Source organism: Anas platyrhynchos, chromosome 33, assembly GCF_047663525.1.
Source record: "Anas platyrhynchos isolate ZD024472 breed Pekin duck chromosome 33, IASCAAS_PekinDuck_T2T, whole genome shotgun sequence".
In the NCBI taxonomy this organism is placed as follows: domain Eukaryota; kingdom Metazoa; phylum Chordata; class Aves; order Anseriformes; family Anatidae; genus Anas; species Anas platyrhynchos.
In genome coordinates this window covers 3,250,882-3,263,373 of record NC_092618.1, presented here as the reverse complement: position 1 = coordinate 3,263,373, position 12,492 = coordinate 3,250,882, and positions in this window count along the sequence as shown.

Sequence of the window (12,492 nt, the reverse complement as noted above, 5' to 3'; positions counted from 1 at the left end):
ATTAACCCAACAAAACCACAACGGAGACCCCAAAACACGTCAAAAACACCCCGAAAAAGAACTGCATCAGAAGAAAAAACAACAGAAACTAAGAAATTCCCACGAAAACCACCCGAAACTGACCTGATCTTCTCCAAAACCCAGAATCCACAACCATTTCTCTTTACGACCAACGAGAACCCAACGAAACCCAATGGACACCCCAAAACACGTCAAAAACACCCCAAACAAGAACAGGATCAAACCCAAAAAAGAAAGAAAACCCCAAAAGCCATAGATCCACCCCAAAAGTCCCTTTAAACCTACCCGATGTTCTATAAAACCCACAATTTACACATTTTCACCATGACGACCAACATGAACCCAACTAAAACACGACAGAGACCGCAAAACACGTCAAAAAGAGCCCCAAAAAGAACAGGATCAACCCCAAAAACAGAAGAAAACCCCAAATACCATGAATCCATCCCTAAAGTCCCCCTAAGACTACCTGCAGTTCTCCAAAACCCACAACTTACAATTTTCCAACACGATGACCACGGAAAACCCAACAAAACCCAATGGAGACCACAAAACACATAAAAAACTTCTCAAACAAGAACAGGATCACCCCCAAAAATTAAATAAAAACCCAAAGCCATAGATCCACCCCAAAAGTCCCCCTAAACCTATCGGATGTTCTCCAAAACCCACAATTTACAATTTCTCAACATGACGACCAACATGAACCCAACAAAAACCAAACGGAGACCCCAAAACACGTCAAAAACACCCCAAACAAGAACAGGATCAAACCCAAAAACGAAAGAAAACCCCAAAAGCCATAGATCCACCCCAAAATTCCCCCTAAACCTACCCGATGTTCTCCAAAACCCAAAATTTACACTTTTTCACCATGATGACAAACATGAACCTAACTAAAATAAAATGGAGACCCAAAACACAACAAAAACACCCCAAACAAGAACTGCATAGGAAGAAAAAACAACAAAAACTAAGACATTCCCACGAAAACCACCCGAAATTCACCTGCTCTTCTCCAAAACCCACAATCCACACCCATTTACATTTACGACCAAGGAGAACCCAACGAAACCCAACGGAGACCCAAAAACACGTCAAAAACACCCCAAACATGAACTGCATAAGAAGAAAAAACAACAAAAACTAAGAAATTCCCACGAAAACCAATCGAAACTCACCTGATCTTCTCTAAATCCCACAATCCACTCCCCTTTACCTTTACGACAAACGAGAACCCAACGAAATCCAATGGAGACCCCAAAACACGTCAAAAACAACGCAAACAAGAACAGGATCAAACCCAAAAACGAAAGAAAAACCCCAAAGCCATAGATCCACCCCAAAAGTCCCTTTAAACCTACCCGATGTTCTATAAAACCCACAATTTACACATTTTCACCATGACGACCAACATGAACCCAACTAAAACACGACAGAGACCGCAAAACACGTCAAAAAGAGCCCCAAAAAGAACAGGATCAACCCCAAAAACAGAAGAAAACCCCAAATACCATGAATCCATCCCTAAAGTCCCCCTAAGACTACCTGCAGTTCTCCAAAACCCACAACTTACAATGTTCCAACACGATGACCACGGAAAACCCAACAAAACCCAATGGAGACCACAAAACACATAAAAAACTTCTCAAACAAGAACAGGATCACCCCCAAAAATTAAATAAAAACCCAAAGCCATAGATCCACCCCAAAAGTCCCCCTAAACCTATCGGATGTTCTCCAAAACCCACAATTTACAATTTCTCAACATGACGACCAACATGAACCCAACAAAAACCAAACGGAGACCCCAAAACACGTCAAAAACACCCCAAACAAGAACAGGATCAAACCCAAAAACGAAAGAAAACCCCAAAAGCCATAGATCCACCCCAAAATTCCCCCTAAACCTACCCGATGTTCTCCAAAACCCAAAATTTACACTTTTTCACCATGATGACAAACATGAACCTAACTAAAATAAAATGGAGACCCAAAACACAACAAAAACACCCCAAACAAGAACTGCATAGGAAGAAAAAACAACAAAAACTAAGACATTCCCACGAAAACCACCCGAAATTCACCTGCTCTTCTCCAAAACCCACAATCCACACCCATTTACATTTACGACCAAGGAGAACCCAACGAAACCCAACGGAGACCCAAAAACACGTCAAAAACACCCCAAACATGAACTGCATAAGAAGAAAAAACAACAAAAACTAAGAAATTCCCACGAAAAACAATCCAAACTCACCTGATCTTCTCTAAATCCCACAATCCACTCCCCTTTACCTTTACGACAAACGAGAACCCAACGAAATCCAATGGAGACCCCAAAACACGTCAAAAACAACGCAAACAAGAACAGGATCAAACCCAAAAACGAAAGAAAAACCCCAAAGCCATAGATCCACCCCAAAAGTCCCTTTAAACCTACCCGATGTTCTATAAAACCCACAATTTACACATTTTCACCATGACGACCAACATGAACCCAACTAAAACACGACAGAGACCGCAAAACACGTCAAAAAGAGCCCCAAAAAGAACAGGATCAACCCCAAAAACAGAAGAAAACCCCAAATACCATGAATCCATCCCTAAAGTCCCCCTAAGACTACCTGCAGTTCTCCAAAACCCACAACTTACAATGTTCCAACACGATGACCACGGAAAACCCAACAAAACCCAATGGAGACCACAAAACACATAAAAAACTTCTCAAACAAGAACAGGATCACCCCCAAAAATTAAATAAAAACCCAAAGCCATAGATCCACCCCAAAAGTCCCCCTAAACCTATCAGATGTTCTCCAAAACCCACAATTTACACTTTCTCACCATGACGACCAAAATGAACCCAACAAAAACCAAACGGAGACCCCAAAACACGTCAAAAACACCCCAAACAAGAACAGGATCAAACCCAAAAACGAAAGAAAACCCCAAAAGCCATAGATCCACCCCAAAATTCCCCCTAAACCTACCCGATGTTCTCCAAAACCCAAAATTTACACTTTTTCACCATGATGACAAACATGAACCTAATTAAAATAAAATGGAGACCCAAAATACAACAAAAACACCCCAAACAAGAACTGCATACGAAGAAAAAACAACAAAAACTAAGACATTCCCACGAAAACCACCCGAAATTCACCTGCTCTTCTCCAAAACCCACAATCCACACCCATTTACATTTACGACCAAGGAGAACCCAACGAAACCCAACGGAGACCCAAAAACACGTCAAAAACACCCCAAACATGAACTGCATAAGAAGAAAAAACAACAAAAACTAAGAAATTCCCACGAAAAACAATCGAAACTCACCTGATCTTCTCTAAATCCCACAATCCACTCCCCTTTACCTTTACGACAAACGAGAACCCAACGAAATCCAATGGAGACCCCAAAACACGTCAAAAACAACGCAAACAAGAACAGGATCAAACCCAAAAACGAAAGAAAACCCCCAAAGCCATAGATCCACCCCAAAAGTCCCCCTAAAGCTACCAGATGTTCTATAAAACCCACAATTTGCACCTTTTCACCATGACGACCAACATGAACCCAACTAAAACCCAACGGAGACCCCAAAACACGTCAAAAAGAGCCCCAAAAAGAACAGGATCAACCCCAAAAACAGAAGAAAACCCCAAATACCATGAATCCATCCCTAAAGTCCCCCTAAGACTACCTGAAGTTCTCCAAAACCCACAACTTACAATTTTCCAACACGATGACCACGGAAAACCCAACAAAACCAAATGGAGACCACAAAACATATAAAAAACATCTGAAACAAGAACAGGATCACCCCCCAAAATTAAATAAAACCCAAAACCATAGATCCACCCCAAAAGTCCCCCTAAACCTATCCGATGTTCTCCAAAACCCACAATTTACACTTTCTCACAATGACGACCAACATGAACCTAACTAATATCCAACGGAGACCCCAAAACACGTCAAAAATTGCCACAAAAAGGAGAGGATCACACCCAAAACTGAAAGAAATTCCCCAAAAACCATAGATCTACCCCAAAAGCACCCTAAACCTACCTGATGTTCTCCAAAAACCACAATTTACACTTTTCCAACACGATAACCAACTCGAACCCAACTAAAACACAACGGAGACCCCAAAACACGTCAAAAACACCACAAAAAAGAACTGCATCAGAACAAAAAACAACAGAAACTAAGAAATTCCCACGAAAACCACCCGAAACTCACCTGATCTTCTCCAAAACCCACAATCCAAACCCATTTACCTTTACAACAAAGGAGAACAAAACGAAACACAACGGAGACCCAAAAACACGTAAAAACATCTCAAACAAGAAGAGGATCAAACCCAAAAACGAAAGAAAACCCCAAAAGCCATAGATCCACCCCAAAAGTCCCCCTAAACCTACCCGATGTTCTCCAAAACCCAAAATTTACCATTTCTCACCTTGACGACCAACATGATCCCAACTAAAACCCAACGGAGACCCCAAAACACGTCAAAAAGAGCCCCAAAAAGAACAGGATCAACCCCAAATCTGAAAGAAATTCTCCAAAAACCATAGATCTACCCCAAAAGCACCCTAAAACTACCTGATGTTCTCCAAAAACCACAATTTACAATTTTCCAACACGATGACCAACATTAACCCAACAAAACCACAATGGAGACCCCAAAACACAACAAAAACACCCCGAAAAAGAACTGCATCAGAAGAAAAAACAACAGAAACTAAGAAATTCCCACGAAAACCACCCGAAACTGACCTGATCTTCTCCAAAACCCAGAATCCACAACCATTTCTCTTTACGACAAACGAGAACCCAACGAAACCCAACGGACACCCCAAAACACGTCAAAAACACCCCAAACAAGAACAGGATCAAACCCAAAAACGAAAGAAAACCCCAAAAGCCATAGATCCACCCCAAAAGTCACCCTAATCCAACCTGATGTTCTCCAAAACCCAAAATTTACACTTTTTCACCATGATCACCATCAAGATCCCAACTAAAACACAACAGAGACCCCAAAACACGTCAAAAACACACCAAACAAGAACTGCATCAGAAGAAAAAACAACAAAAACTAAGAAATTCCCACAAAAAAACAATCGAAACTCACCTGATCTCCTCCAAAACCCACAATCCAATCCCCTTTAGCTTTACGACCAAGGAGAACCTAACGAAACCCAACGGAGACACCAAAACACGTCAAAAATTGCCACAAAAAGGACATGATCACCCCCAAAACAGAAAGAAATTCCCCAAAAACCATAGATCTACCCCAAAAGCACCCTAAACCTACCTGATGTTCTCCAAAAACCAGAATTTGCACTTTTCCAACATGATAACCAACTCGAACCAAACTAAAACACAACGGAGACCCCAAAAAACGTCAAAAACACCCCAAAAAAGAACTGCACCAGAACAAAAAACAACAGAAACTAAGAAATTCCCACGAAAACCACCCGAAACTCACCTGATCTTCTCCAAAACCCACAATCCACACCCATTTAACTTTACGACCAAGGAGAACCCAACGAAAACCAACGGAGACCCCAAAACACGTCAAAAACATCTCAAACAAGAAGAGGATCAAACCCAAAAACGAAAGAAAACCCCAAAAGCCATAGATCCAACCCAAAAGTCACCCTAAACCTTCCCGAAGTTCTCCAAAACCCACAATTTACACTTATTCACCATGATGACCATCAAGATCCCAACTAAAACACAACAGAGACCCCAAAACACGTCAAAAACACCCCAAACAAGAACTGCATAAGAAGAAAATGCAAATAAAACCAAAAATTCCCACAAAAAATAATCGAAACTCACCTGATCTTCTCTAAATCCCACAATCCACTCCCCTTTAACTTTACGACAAACGAGAACCTAACGAAAACCAATGGAGATCCCAAACCACGTCAAAAACACCCCAAACAAGAACAGGATCAAACCCAGAAATGAAAGAAAACCCCAAAAGACATAGATCCACCCCAAAAGTCCCCCTAAACCTACCCGATGTTATCCAAAACCCACAATTTACACTTTCTCACCATGACGACCAACATGAACCCAACTAAAAGCAAACGGAGACCCCAAAACACAACAAAAACACCCCAAACAAGAACTGCATACGAAGAAAAATCAACTAAAACTAAGAAATTCCCACAAAAACCAATCGAAACTCACCTGATCTCCTCCAAAACCCACAATCCACTCCCCTTTAGCTTTACGACCAAGGAGAACCCAACGAAATCCAATGGAGACACCAAAACTCAACAAAAACACCCCAAACAAGAACAGGATCAAACCCAAAAACGAAAGAAAACCCCAAAAGCCATAGATCCACCCCAAAAGTCCCCCTAAACCTACCCAATGTTCTCCAAAACCCAAAATTTACACTTTCTCACCATGACGACCAACATGGACACAACTAAAATCCAACGGAGACCCAAAAACACGTCAAAAATTGCCACAAAAAGGACAGGATCACACCCAAAACTGAAAGAAATTCCCCAAAAACCATAGATCTACCCCAAAAGCACCCTAAACCTACCTGATGTTCTCCAAAAACCACAATTTACACTTTTCCAACACGATAACCAACTCGAACCAAACTAAAACACAACGGAGACCAAAAAACACGTCAAAAACACCACAAACAAGAACAGGATCAAACCCAAAAACGAAAGAAAACCCCAAAAGCCATAGATCCACCCCAAAAGTCCCCCTAATCCTACCCGATGTTCTATAAAACCCACAATTTACACATTTTCACCATGACGACCAACATGAACCCAACTAAAACCCAACGGAGACCCCAAAACATGTCAAAAAGAGCCCCAAAAAGAACAGGATCAACCCCAAAAAGAGAAGAAAACCCCAAATACCATGAATACATTCCTAAAGTCCCCCTAAGCCTACCTGAAGTTCTCCAAAACCCACAACTTACAATTTTCCAACACGATGACCACGGAAAACCCAACAAAACCCAATGGAGACCACAAAACACATAAAAAACATCTGAAACAAGAACAGGATCACCCCCAAAAATTAAATAAAACCCAAAACCATAGATCCACCCCAAAAGTCCCCCTAAACCTATCCGATGTTCTCCAAAACCCACAATTTACACTTTCTCACAATGACGACCAACATGAACCCAACTAAAACCAAACGAAGACCCCAAAACACAACAAAAACACCCCAAACAAGAACTGCATACGAAGAAAAATCAACTAAAACTAAGAAATTCCCACAAAAACCAATCGAAACTCACCTGATCTCCTCCAAAACCCACAATCCACTCCCCTTTAGCTTTACGACCAAGGAGAACCTAACGAAACCCAATGGAGACAGCAAAACACGTCAAAAACACCCCAAACAAGAACAGGATCAAACCCAAAAACGAAAGAAAACCCCAAAAGCCATAGATCCACCCCAAAAGTCCCCCTAAACCTACCCGATGTTCTCCAAAACCCAAAATTTACACTTTCTCAACATGATGACCAACATGGACCCAACTAAAACCAAACGGAGACCCCAAAACACGTCAAAAACACCCCAAACAAGAACAGGATCAAACCCAAAAACGAAAGAAAACCCCAAAAGCCATAGATCCACCACAAAATTCCCCCTAAACCTACCTGATGTTCTTCAAAACCCACAATTTACACTTTCTCACCATGATGACAAACATGAACCCAACTAAAATACAACGGAGACCCAAAACACAACAAAAACACCCCAAACAAGAACTGCATACGAAGAAAAATCAACTTAAACTAAGAAATTCCCACAAAAACCAATCGAAACTCACCTGATCTACTCCAAAAACCACAATCCACTCCCCTTTTGCTTTACGACCAAGGAGAACCTAACGAAACCCAATGGAGACACCAAAACACAACAAAAACACCCCAAACAAGAACAGGATCAAACCCAAAAACGAAAGAAAACCCCAAAAGCCATAGATCCACCCCAAAAGTCCCCCTAAACCTACCCGATGTTCTCCAAAACCCAAAATTTACACTTTCTCAACATGATGACCAACATGGACCCAACTAAAACCAAACGGAGACCCCAAAACACGTCAAAAACACCCCAAACAAGAACAGGATCAAACCCAAAAACGAAAGAAAACCCCAAAAGCCATAGATCCACCACAAAATTCCCCCTAAACCTACCTGATGTTCTTCAAAACCCACAATTTACACTTTCTCACCATGATGACAAACATGAACCCAACTAAAATACAACGGAGACCCAAAACACAACAAAAACACCCCAAACAAGAACTGCATACGAAGAAAAATCAACTTAAACTAAGAAATTCCCACAAAAACCAATCGTAACTCACCTGATCTACTCCAAAAACCACAATCAACTCCCCTTTAGCTTTACGACCAAGGAGAACCTAACGAAACCCAATGGAGACACCAAAACACAACAAAAACACCCCAAACAAGAACAGGATCAAACCCAAAAACGAAAGAAAAACCCAAAAGCCATAGATCCACCCCAAAAGTCCCCCTAAACCTACCCGATGTTCTCCAAAACCCAAAATTTACACTTTCTCACCATGACGACCAACATGGACACAACTAAAATCCAACGGAGACCCCAAAACACGTCAAAAATTGCCACAAAAAGGACAGGATCACACCCAAAACTGAACGAAATTCCCCAAAAACCATAGATCTACCCCAAAAGCACCCTAAACCTACCTGATGTTCTCCAGAAACCACAATTTACACTTTTCCAACACGATAACCAACTCGAACCCAACTAAAACGCAACGGAGACCCCAAAACACGTCAAAAACACCCCAAAAAAGAACTGCATCAGAACAAAAAACAACAGAAACTAAGAAATTCCCACGAAAACCACCCGAAATTCACCTGCTCTTCTCCAAAACCCACAATCCACACCCATTTACCTTTACGACCAAGGAGAACCCAACGAAACCCAACGGAGACCCAAAAACACGTCAAAAACACCCCAAACATGAACTGCATAAGAAGAAAAAACAAATAAAACTAAGAAATTCCCACGAAAAACAATCTAAACTCACCTGATCTTCTCTAAATCACACAATCCACTCCCCTTTAAATTTACGACCAACGAGAACCTAACGACACCCAATGGAGACACCAAAACACATAAAAAACAACCAAAACAAGAACAGGATCAAACCCCAAAACGAAAGAAAAACCCAAAAGCCATAAATCCACCCCAAAAGTCCCCCTAAACCTACCTGATGTTCTCCAAAACCCAAAATTTACCATTTCTCACCTTGACGACAAACATGATCCCAACTAAATCCCAACGGAGACCCCAAAACATGTCAAAAAGTGCCCCAAAAAGAACAGGATCAACCCCAAATCTGAAAGAAATTCTCCAAAAACCATAGATCTACCCCAAAAGCACCCTAAAACTACCTGATGTTCTCCAAAAACCACAATTTACAATTTTCCAACACGATGACCAACATTAACCCAACAAAACCACAACGGAGACCCCAAAACACAACAAAAACACCCCAAACAAGAACTGCATCAGAAGAAAAAACAACAGAAACTAAGAAATTCCCAAGAAAACCACCCGAAACTCACTTGATCTTCTCCAAAACCCAGAATCCACTACCATTTCTCTTTACGACAAACGAGAACCCAACGAAACCCAACGGACACCCCAAAACACGTCAAAAATTGCCACAAAAAGGACAGGATCACACCCAAAACTGAACGAAATTCCCCAAAAACCATAGAACTACCCCAAAAGCACCCTAAACCTACCTGATGTTCTCCAGAAACCACAATTTACACTTTTCCAACACGATAACCAACTCGAACCCAACTAAAACACAACGGAGACCAAAAAACACGTCAAAAACACCACAAACAAGAACAGGATCAAACCCAAAAACGAAAGAAAACCCCAAAAGCCATAGATCCACCCCAAAAGTCCCCCTAATCCTACCCGATGTTCTATAAAACCCACAATTTACACATTTTCACCATGACGACCAACATGAACCCAACTAAAACCCAACGGAGACCCCAAAACATGTCAAAAAGAGCCCCAAAAAGAACAGGATCAACCCCAAAAAGAGAAGAAAACCCCAAATACCATGAATCCATTCCTAAAGTCCCCCTAAGCCTACCTGAAGTTCTCCAAAACCCACAACTTACAATTTTCCAACACGATGACCACGGAAAACCCAACAAAACCCAATGGAGACCACAAAACACATAAAAAACATCTGAAACAAGAACAGGATCACCCCCAAAAATTAAATAAAACCCAAAACCATAGATCCACCCCAAAAGTCCCCCTAAACCTATCCGATGTTCTCCAAAACCCACAATTTACACTTTCTCACAATGACGACCAACATGAACCCAACTAAAACCAAACGAAGACCCCAAAACACAACAAAAACACCCCAAACAAGAACTGCATACGAAGAAAAATCAACTAAAACTAAGAAATTCCCACAAAAACCAATCGAAACTCACCTGATCTCCTCCAAAACCCACAATCCACTCCCCTTTAGCTTTACGACCAAGGAGAACCTAACGAAACCCAATGGAGACAGCAAAACACGTCAAAAACACCCCAAACAAGAACAGGATCAAACCCAAAAACGAAAGAAAACCCCAAAAGCCATAGATCCACCCCAAAAGTCCCCCTAAACCTACCCGATGTTCTCCAAAACCCAAAATTTACACTTTCTCAACATGATGACCAACATGGACCCAACTAAAACCAAACGGAGACCCCAAAACACGTCAAAAACACCCCAAACAAGAACAGGATCAAACCCAAAAACGAAAGAAAACCCCAAAAGCCATAGATCCACCACAAAATTCCCCCTAAACCTACCTGATGTTCTTCAAAACCCACAATTTACACTTTCTCACCATGATGACAAACATGAACCCAACTAAAATACAACGGAGACCCAAAACACAACAAAAACACCCCAAACAAGAACTGCATACGAAGAAAAATCAACTTAAACTAAGAAATTCCCACAAAAACCAATCGAAACTCACCTGATCTACTCCAAAAACCACAATCCACTCCCCTTTAGCTTTACGACCAAGGAGAACCTAACGAAACCCAATGGAGACACCAAAATACAACAAAAACACCCCAAACAAGAACAGGATCAAACCCAAAAACGAAAGAAAACCCCAAAAGCCATAGATCCACCCCAAAAGTCCCCCTAAACCTACCCGATGTTCTCCAAAACCCAAAATTTACACTTTCTCAACATGATGACCAACATGGACCCAACTAAAACCAAACGGAGACCCCAAAACACGTCAAAAACACCCCAAACAAGAACAGGATCAAACCCAAAAACGAAAGAAAAACCCAAAAGCCATAGATCCACCCCAAAAGTCCCCCTAAACCTACCCGATGTTCTCCAAAACCCAAAATTTACACTTTCTCACCATGACGACCAACATGGACACAACTAAAATCCAACGGAGACCCCAAAACACGTCAAAAATTGCCACAAAAAGGACAGGATCACACCCAAAACTGAACGAAATTCCCCAAAAACCATAGATCTACCCCAAAAGCACCCTAAACCTACCTGATGTTCTCCAGAAACCACAATTTACACTTTTCCAACACGATAACCAACTCGAACCCAACTAAAACGCAACGGAGACCCCAAAACACATCAAAAACACCCCAAAAAAGAACTGCATCAGAACAAAAAACAACAGAAACTAAGAAATTCCCACGAAAACCACCCGAAATTCACCTGCTCTTCTCCAAAACCCACAATCCACACCCATTTACCTTTACGACCAAGGAGAACCCAACGAAACCCAACGGAGACCCAAAAACACGTCAAAAACACCCCAAACATGAACTGCATAAGAAGAAAAAACAAATAAAACTAAGAAATTCCCACGAAAAACAATCTAAACTCACCTGATCTTCTCTAAATCACACAATCCACTCCCCTTTAAATTTACGACCAACGAGAACCTAACGACACCCAATGGAGACACCAAAACACATAAAAAACAACCAAAACAAGAACAGGATCAAACCCCAAAACGAAAGAAAAACCCAAAAGCCATAAATCCACCCCAAAAGTCCCCCTAAACCTACCTGATGTTCTCCAAAACCCAAAATTTACCATTTCTCACCTTGACGACAAACATGATCCCAACTAAATCCCAACGGAGACCCCAAAACATGTCAAAAAGTGCCCCAAAAAGAACAGGATCAACCCCAAATCTGAAAGAAATTCTCCAAAAACCATAGATCTACCCCAAAAGCACCCTAAAACTACCTGATGTTCTCCAAAAACCACAATTTACAATTTTCCAACACGATGACCAACATTAACCCAACAAAACCACAACGGAGACCCCAAAACACAACAAAAACACCCCAAACAAGAACTGCATCAGA